Raw genomic sequence first — 10000 nt, 5'->3', positions numbered from 1 at the left:
TCGAGCAGCTGGTTGTAGACTTTCGCGAACACCTCCGGATGCTTCCTCATCGCCGCCTTCACTGCGGCGTTGGGTATGCCGTCCAACCCTGGCGCCTTCGAGGGAGCCATCCGCTCAGCCAGCGACAGGATCTCCGCGACCGTGACCGGCCTCAGAGCCTCGTGTGAGGCAGCACACGCTTCGATGTCTGGCCACTCAAATGCTGGATGCTCCGGAAACAGCGCGTCGACGATCGGGTCGAGTACGGCTCGGTCCGTTTCCGGTGGCGCCCTGCTGCGCAGTTTCGCTCGCACCACTTTGTACCCGAGTCCGAACACCTCAGCTTCAACACAGTCGATCAGCTCCTGGAGGCTGCTTTCTTTGCTGCTCTTTATTTCAGCCTTCAGCAGACGGCGGCAATCCTGCAGCCTGGCAGATGTCGCTGCACGCTCCGACAGTTGGGCTCGGCAATGAGCGGCCTCCGCTGCTTCGCACTCCTCCCTCAGGCGCTCGATCTCTGGAGACCACCAGTACATCTGGGGCTTGCGGTGGAAAGTGGCCCCATGCACTCTCTCCATAGTCTCATCGCACGCCTGGGTGAGTCCGCCGATCAGCCCCTCCGGTGTATCGACCTGTTCGAAGTGGCCGTGTGTGAGGGCGATGTCGAAGCACCTCCTGTCGAATTGCGCCGTCTTCCAGCGGGTCCCGGCGTGTCTGGCTGTCCCATCGCTGGCTGCTGTCCGGCTTCGCTGCTGCTGGCCTCGTCGCGTGGAACGTTGACCCGGAACGTCCACCTGAAACTCAACGTAGGCGTGATCGCTACCGGAGAATCGGCTCAGCACTCGCCATGAGCCCGGCCTCGCGATGGATGGGCTAGCGAATGTAACGTCGATCACGCTTTCTCGCGCCGCCCCGTTGCCCTTGAACGTGGGCACGTTGCCACGGTTGAGCGTCTGCAGCGACAGCTGCTCCACCACACTCAGGAGATCCTGCCCCTTCTGGGTAGTGCGCGCGCTCCCCCATTCCTCGTTCCACGCATTAAAGTCGCCGGCCAGGACGGATGTTGTGTGTCCGACGAGCGACATTTCCACCGCACCGAGGAAGCTCTCGAATTCCGCGGGACCGCTGCTGGGGGACACGTAACAGCTGGCAAACGTGACTCCTGCTATGGTGGCCACCACTAGTCCCGGGGCGACGCTCCCCCACAAACGCTGAATTGGATAGGCGCCCGTTGCGATGATCGCCACGCCCTGCTCCACATCAACGGCCCACCGCGGGTCGTCGCGAGGCGGCCGATACAGCTCGCAGGCGAGCACCACCTGAACCTCGAGCTCGCGAGCCGTCTGCAACATCAGGTCTTGTGCTGCCTGACATCGCCCGAGGTTCACCTGCAGCACTCTCAGCGCCGGCACGTCGGGTGTCCCACCCGATGCGGTCCCCCGCAGGCGGCACAGCAGACCTCCGCCGTGCAGCTCTTCGCCTGATGGTCCGGCTTCCCGCAGCGAATGCAGCAAGCCGAGCGATCCGTCTCGCTCTTGCACGCCGCCCGGATGTGCCCCGTCTCCAGGCACCTGAAGCAGCGTTGCTGACGCGCCTGCAGTTGCGTCACTTGCTCGATCAGGCAAGACGTGAACTTGATCTTCACGTGCTCGCCCACCAGCTTCTCCGCTACCTTGACCGGTACCCGTACCATCGCCACCTTCGTGCTGTCCCACGCAGGTCGCAGACGAACCGAGGTCTCCTCCACGGTGATATGGCACAGATTGGACAGTGCCATCGCCACATCGGCCTCCTTCGCTAAAGGGTCGATCGCCAGGATTTTTATTTCCGCAGTAGGCGTCACCAGCCGAGCTGAGGCCGACAGTTCCGCCTTTTCGCAGACCTCTTTGATGGTCTGCAGAACTCCTGCAGCGTCCGCACCTGCGTTAAGCTCCATCACCAACCTGGAGCGTGTGGTGCGTCGTCCTACACCTAGGGCCTCCTGGTGCTTCTCCATTTCTGGAGCCGCTCGCACCGCCTGGTATACCTCCAGCCAGGTTTGCCCCTCGCCTGGGGCGATTTCTACTGCGTCCGGCTTCGCTTTACGCTGCCGCTGGCGCTGTCCTCCCCGTTGTGCTGCAGGCTGGCTGCGCCGAGCCTGTTGTCCCTGCTGTTGCTGGGGCTGCTGTCTTGATGGCCCAGCGAACGCCTGTCGCTGAACCTCCGCCCGTCGTTGCGGTAGTTCCGGCCACTGCTGCTGCTGCTGCTGCTGCTGCTGCTGCTGCTGCTGTCGGCTCGTTGTTTGGCGTGCTGGTTTGCGACGCACCACCTCAGACCAAGAGCCGCCTTCCTGGTCCGGAAGTGGAGCTGCCGTTGCCATCGCCGCTCCTTGCTGGTGCTGCTGCTGCCTCCACTGCTGCTGCTGCTGCTGCTGCTGCTGCTGCTGCTGCTGCTGCTGCTGCTGCTGGTGCTGCTGCTGCTGCTGTTGCTGCTGCTGCTGTTGCTGCTGCTGCCGCCCTGAACGCTGGCCACCCCCGTAGCCTAGCGTCTGCGCCAGCAGTTCTTGGAAGCTGGCGCGCTCCTCCTTCAGCTCGTGGCGCAGACGCTCGTTTTCCTCACGAGCCACCGTCTCACGCATGCGGGCTTCCTCCCTGACCAGCTTCGTCTCCTGCCTGGCCTGTTCTGCCATCGCCTCCATCTGCTGCCGGAGCATCGTTATCTCCTGCTGCAGACCGGCGATCGTTGCACGCAGCTGTTCATTGGACAGCGACGAATCGTTCAGGAGCTGTCGGAGCTCCGCCATGTCCGAGATTCCCTGCTTCGTTGCCGTCGCCGAGACTCGCGTAAGCATAACTTTCGGCTCAACAGCCGAAAGGGACCGCCCCACCCTTTCGTCGGTGGACTCCGACCTGAGTCGCGTGGTGCGAGTTGTCGCCATTACTGACGCCCCACTTCAACTCTCCCTTGCGGGAGGACGCTAATAGCGGGCCACGGAGAGGTTTTTCCGGCCTGGTGAGGTACGGGAAGATGGTAGGAGGACGAATGGGTGCGCGTTGAACTCGCCTCGTCGAGCCGCTTCTTTTGATACCGCACTTTGTGGGGTGGCGATAAAATTTTCCGCGGAAAATCGCCAAAAACCGCTTCCTGGGTGGTTTTTCCGCCCTAGGGGGGTGGGAGTGGGTGGTATGGTGGTGGGGGGGTATTTTCCCGACTCCTCTCTTGAAAACTCGTCGTTTGACACCCCGCACGACGGTATCCGGGCGAAAATTTTCTTCTTCGGAAAAACGCTTTTCCGCCCGTATCTTTCTGGATGTTGCGAAAATCGCTTTTCCGGCGATGGTTTTCGATGTGAAAATTCACCCCGCAACTTTCTTCCAAACACCCGGGAGCTCTACCTCCGCTCCTTGGCCGGGAAAATCGCCAAAAACCGCTTCCTGGGTGGTTTTTCCGCCCTAGGGGGGTGGGAGTGGGTGGTATGGTGGTGGGGGGGTATTTTCCCGACTCCTCTCTTGAAAACTCGTCGTTTGATACCCCGCACGACGGTATCAGGGCGAAAATTTTCTTCTTCGGAAAAACGCTTTTCCGCCCGTATCTTTCTGGATGTTGCGAAAATCGCTTTTCCGGCGACGGTTTTGGAAGTGATAATTCACCCCGCAACTTTCTTCCAAACACCCGGGAGCTCTACCTCCGCTCCTTGGCCGGGAAAATCGCGGAAAACCACTTTTCGCGGGGGTTTTCCGGGGCTGGGTGGCGGGTGGGTGGTGCTAGGGGGAGGAAACCGCGTTTCCCCCACTCCTCTTTCCGAGACGCGTCGTTAGACACCCCACACGATGGTATTGGGCCGAATATGTCACACACACACAAATCTCACACACACGTAAAGAGCGGTGAAATTTCGTCCGGGAGTGCCCCTCCGGGAGCGCTAGCGCTCCAGCAGGGGGGTGATTCGTCCGGAAGTTTTTTTCCTCGCTCTTTTTCACACACACGCCGCCATTTTCGACGAGCACGTGGTTTTCTTTGTCCGCGAATAACTCCCTGAGTTTTTGTCCGATTTCCACGAAATTTTCAACACTTGTCTTTTACTGTAGAGCGCAACTTTTAAGACACCTTCCAGCCGAATCGATCCGCAATGTTCGGAGTTATACAGGTGTGAAATTTCATCACAAAAACACCTGCCGTTCCGCGAACTCCATCAATTCGGGGAATGTTTCTTCACCAAAAGGTGTGGCCTGGTGAGGTCCACTAAGTGTCACTATCACTTTTTCGATAACTTCACTCTTTCGCACAATATATCACAAAAACCGTTTTGTTTAATAACACACGCAAGGGGGGGCGTGGGGCCACCAAATTCGCAGGGGGGGTTCCAGAGGGTACCTCCAACTTTACTGCAAACTTTCGCACCGGTTAAGCGCAAATTGCCGCACTTTTGCTCTGAAACACGGAGGAACGCGGATTTCCGTCTGCTCTCTCTGGAGGCTCGCACCAGACTACACAGGGATAACTGGCTTGTGGCCGCCAAGCGTTCATAGCGACGTGGCTTTTTGATCCTTCGATGTCGGCTCTTCCTATCATTGTGAAGCAAAATTCACCAAGCGTAGGATTGTTCACCCTTTCAAGGGAACGTGAGCTGGGTTTAGACCGTCGTGAGACAGGTTAGTTTTACCCTACTGGTGTGTGCTGTTTGCCGCTATCTTAACGGAATTCCTGTGCAGTACGAGAGGAACCACAGGTACGGACCACTGGCTCAATACTAGTTCGACCGGACTTTGGTATGACGCTACGTCCGCTGGATTATGCCTGAACGCCTCTAAGGTCGTATCCAATCCGAGCTGATAGCGCTTCTCAAACCCATTAGGTGATCGGAAGCTAGCGGGCTTAACAACCCTCCGAGATCCGTCGGTGCTGCCCCGCGCACACTGACGTCTCATCCCCGCTATAGCACTAGACTGAGCCGCAACGGGCGGGAGCACGCTGCACGTGGAAGTACCTTACCACAGGGAACCCTGGTGGCTGTGTTTCCGTCGACCGTGGATACAACTAGTTTCGACACCTTCGACCGCCCGCAAACGACGGGACTACAGGCTGGGAGCTGCGAGTTGTAGAGATGCGTTCGCATCGATCCTCTCAGGCGACCCATGCTTGCTGGTGCTCGCGTTCACTTTGGGAATGGAGTGTTCGCGAGAGTGATTGTTGTGTTGTGTGTGTACAGTTGGTGCTTGCGTGCACTCCCATAGTGGAGTGTTCGCGAGCTTAAAACGCTAAGTCCCGATTAATACTCTCCTCGCAACATTATGTGCGTGGCTCCACGCCAAGTGGGATTAGCGGTGCGAAACGCGATTGGTAAAGTCGATGGTGATGTGCGTACCAACAGGCGATTTGTTAAGTCAAATGCGATCTGTGGTGCAACAGGCAATGTGTGTTTATTATCAGGTGTTGTTGGAAGTCAATACGATTTGACTTTCAAAAATTTTTCTAAGTCCCGATTTTTTTTCTCGTCGAGTAACTACAATGGACTATTTCTATCGCAGCGGACTTGCGGTTCATGGCCTAAATGATCGCGAACGAACACGTATTCGCAAAAAAATTTTTGTATGAAAAAGTCACCACTCGGGTACCTCCATACAAAAGTACCAAGTTCGGGTCGAGTGGTCGATGGACGTCGAAGGTGAAAATTTTTCATCATCGAAAATTTTTTCCAAAGTTGAAGCAAATGGGCCCTAGAGTATGAAAAGTGAAACCACGGATCGATTTGAGAAATAAAAATTTTTGTATGAAAAAGTCACCACTCGGGTACCTCCATACAAAAGTACCAAGTTCGGGTCGAGTGGTCGATGGACGTCGAAGGTGAAAATTTTTCATCGTCGAAAATTTTTTCCAAAGTTGAAGCAAATGGGCCCTAGAGTATGAAAAGTGAAACCACGGATCGATTTGAGAAATAAAAATTTTTTGTATGGGAGGGCCCCTGCTAGAACATTTTTCCCAAGTGCGACCATTTTACCCAGTGAGTCAAAAAAAAAATTTTTTCACGGTGACTCAAAACTTCAATATTAGACTCCCCTGAGTATGAAAAGTGAAACGAAAATCATTTTTGAGAAGAAAAAATTTTTGTATGGGAGGGCCCCTGCTAGAACATTTTTACCAAGTGCGACCATTTTACCCGGTGAGTCAAAAAAAAATTTTTGTATGGGAGGGCCCCTGCTAGAACATTTTTCCCAAGTGCGTCGATTTTGGGTCACCGACACAAGCTCGGGTCAAAAAATTTTTTTTTTCACCGTGACTCAAAACATCAATTTTAGACTCCCCTGAGTATGAAAAGTGAAACGAAAATCATTTTTGAGAAGAAAAAATTTTTGTATGGGAGGGCCCCTGCTAGAACAAATTTCCCAAGTGCGTCGATTTTGGGTCGCCGACACAAGCTCGGGTCAAAAAAATTTTTTTTTCACGGTGACTCAAAACATCAATTTTAGACTCCCCTGAGTATGAAAAGTGAAACGAAAATCATTTTTGAGAAGAAAAAATTTTTGTATGGGAGGGCCCCTGCTAGAACATTTTTCCCAAGTGCGTCGATTTTGGGTCGCCGACACAAGCTCGGGTCAAAAAAATTTTTTTTTCACGGTGACTCAAAACATCAATTTTAGACTCCCCTGAGTATGAAAAGTGAAACGAAAATCATTTTTGAGAAGAAAAAATTTTTGTATGGGAGGGCCCCTGCTAGAACATTTTTCCCAAGTGCGTCGATTTTGGGTCGCCGACACAAGCTCGGGTCAAAAAATTTTTTTTTTCTCGGTGACTCAAAACATCAATTTTAGACTCCCCTGAGTATGAAAAGTGAAACGAAAATCATTTTTGAGAAGAAAAAATTTTTGTATGGGAGGGCCCCTGCTAGAACATTTTTCCCAAGTGCGTCGATTTTGGGTCGCCGACACAAGCTCGGGTCAAAAAAATTTTTTTTTCACGGTGACTCAAAACATCAATTTTAGACTCCCCTGAGTATGAAAAGTGAAACGAAAATCATTTTTGAGAAGAAAAAATTTTTGTATGGGAGGGCCCCTGCTAGAACATTTTTCCCAAGTGCGTCGATTTTGGGTCGCCGACACAAGCTCGGGTCAAAAAAATTTTTTTTTCACGGTGACTCAAAACATCAATTTTAGACTCCCCTGAGTATGAAAAGTGAAACGAAAATCATTTTTGAGAAGAAAAAATTTTTGTATGGGAGGGCCCCTGCTAGAACATTTTTCCCAAGTGCGTCGATTTTGGGTCGCCGACACAAGCTCGGGTCAAAAAATTTTTTTTTTCTCGGTGACTCAAAACATCAATTTTAGACTCCCCTGAGTATGAAAAGTGAAACGAAAATCATTTTTGAGAAGAAAAAATTTTTGTATGGGAGGGCCCCTGCTAGAACATATTTCCCAAGTGCGTCGATTTTTGGGTCGCCGACACAAGCTCGGGTCAAAAAAATTTTTTTTTCTCGGTGACTCAAAACATCAATTTTAGACTCCCCTGAGTATGAAAAGTGAAACGAAAATCATTTTTGAGAAGAAAAAATTTTTGTATGGGAGGGCCCCTGCTAGAACATATTTCCCAAGTGCGTCGATTTTTGGGTCGCCGACACAAGCTCGGGTCAAAAAAATTTTTTTTTCTCGGTGACTCAAAACATCAATTTTAGACTCCCCTGAGTATGAAAAGTGAAACGAAAATCATTTTTGAGAAGAAAAAATTTTTGTATGGGAGGGCCCCTGCTAGAACATTTTTCCCAAGTGCGTCGATTTTGGGTCGCCGACACAAGCTCGGGTCAAAAAATTTTTTTTTTCACGGTGACTCAAAACATCAATTTTAGACTCCCCTGAGTATGAAAAGTGAAACGAAAATCATTTTTGAGAAGAAAAAATTTTTGTATGGGAGGGCCCCTGCTAGAACATTTTTACCAAGTGCGACCATTTTACCCGGTGAGTCAAAAAAAAATTTTTGTATGGGAGGGCCCCTGCTAGAACATTTTTCCCAAGTGCGTCGATTTTGGGTCGCCGACACAAGCTCGGGTCAAAAAATTTTTTTTTTCACGGTGACTCAAAACATCAATTTTAGACTCCCCTGAGTATGAAAAGTGAAACGAAAATCATTTTTGAGAAGAAAAAAATTTGTATGGGAGGGCCCCTGCTAGAACATTTTTCCCAAGTGCGTCGATTTTGGGTCGCCGACACAAGCTCGGGTCAAAAAATTTTTTTTTTCACGGTGACTCAAAACATCAATTTTAGACTCCCCTGAGTATGAAAAGTGAAACGAAAATCATTTTTGAGAAGAAAAAAATTTGTATGGGAGGGCCCCTGCTAGAACATTTTTCCCAAGTAAATTCGATTTTACCCGGTGAGTCAAAAAATTTTGAAAAAAATATTTTGCCAAAATCGTGTTCATTGCCTATTATAAGGGACCAGGTCAGCTCACACGCATTTTTGGAGACCATATGGAAAGTGCGTCTGGGATTGCGGAAATTAAGTTTAGAGTGTTAAATGATGGTTTCGCAATCCCGAAAGGCTCAAAATCCACCCTAAGGTCCCCTGGGTGAAATGTGGTTTCCAAGGTGTGAGCGCTATCGGTGATAGAGTTGGAATGTGATTTCCAGAGCGCAGGGCGACTGGGCTTAGAGCGAAAATCATAGACAAGGGTAAGTATTGGACTGAACGACTCGAAGCAAACGAAAATCATAGACAAGGGTAATGGACTGAACGACTCGAAGCAAACGAAAACCACACACAAGAGTAATGGACTGAACGAATCGAAGCAAACGAAAATCACATACAAGAGTAATGGACTGAACGAATCGAAGCAAACGAAAAACCACAGACAAGAGTAATGGAGTGAACGAATCGAAGCAAACGAAAACCAAAGACAAGAGTAATAGAGTGAACGAATCGAAGCAAACGAAAACCATGAACACAGGGATAACTGAGAACGAACCTACCTATCAGAGCATGTGAAAGCATGGACAAGAGTACTGAAAATCGGACCAAACCTCTAGAAGCACACGAAAATCATGGACAAGAGTACTCAAAAACACGGACCAAACCTATGGAAGCACACGAAAACCATGAACACAGGGATAACTGAGAACGAACCTACCTATCAGAGCATGTGAAAGCATGGACAAGAGTACTGAAAATCGGACCAAACCTCTAGAAGCACACGAAAATCATGGACAAGAGTACTCAAAAACACGGACCAAACCTATGGAAGCACACGAAAACCATGAACACAGGGATAACTGAGAACGAACCTACCTATCAGAGCATGTGAAAGCATGGACAAGAGTACTGAAAATCGGACCAAACCTCTAGAAGCACACGAAAATCATGGACAAGAGTACTCAAAAACACGGACCAAACCTATGGAAGCACACGAAAACCATGAACACAGGGATAACTGAGAACGAACCTACCTATCAGAGCATGTGAAAGCATGGACAAGAGTACTGAAAATCGGACCAAACCTCTAGAAGCACACGAAAATCATGGACAAGAGTACTCAAAAACACGGACCAAACCTATGGAAGCACACGAAAACCATGAACACAGGGATAACTGAGAACGAACCTACCTATCAGAGCATGTGAAAGCATGGACAAGAGTACTGAAAATCGGACCAAACCTCTAGAAGCACACGAAAATCATGGACAAGAGTACTCAAAAACACGGACCAAACCTATGGAAGCACACGAAAACCATGAACACAGGGATAACTGAGAACGAACCTACCTATCAGAGCATGTGAAAGCATGGACAAGAGTACTGAAAATCGGACCAAACCTCTAGAAGCACACGAAAATCATGGACAAGAGTACTCAAAAACACGGACCAAACCTCTCGAAGCTCACGAAAACCATGAACACAGGGATAACTGAGAACGAACCTACCTATCAGAGCATGTGAAAGCATGGACAAGAGTACTGAAAATCGGACCAAACCTCAAGAAGCACACGAAAATCATGGACAAGAGTACTCAAAAACACGGACCAAACCTATCGAAGCTCACGAAAACCATGAACACAGGG

This window comes from Anopheles moucheti, assembly GCF_943734755.1.
Source record: "Anopheles moucheti chromosome X unlocalized genomic scaffold, idAnoMoucSN_F20_07 X_unloc_3, whole genome shotgun sequence".
NCBI lineage: Eukaryota > Metazoa > Arthropoda > Insecta > Diptera > Culicidae > Anopheles > Anopheles moucheti.
The sequence above is the reverse complement of the archived record's forward strand: the minus strand, read 5'-3'. Positions refer to the sequence as shown.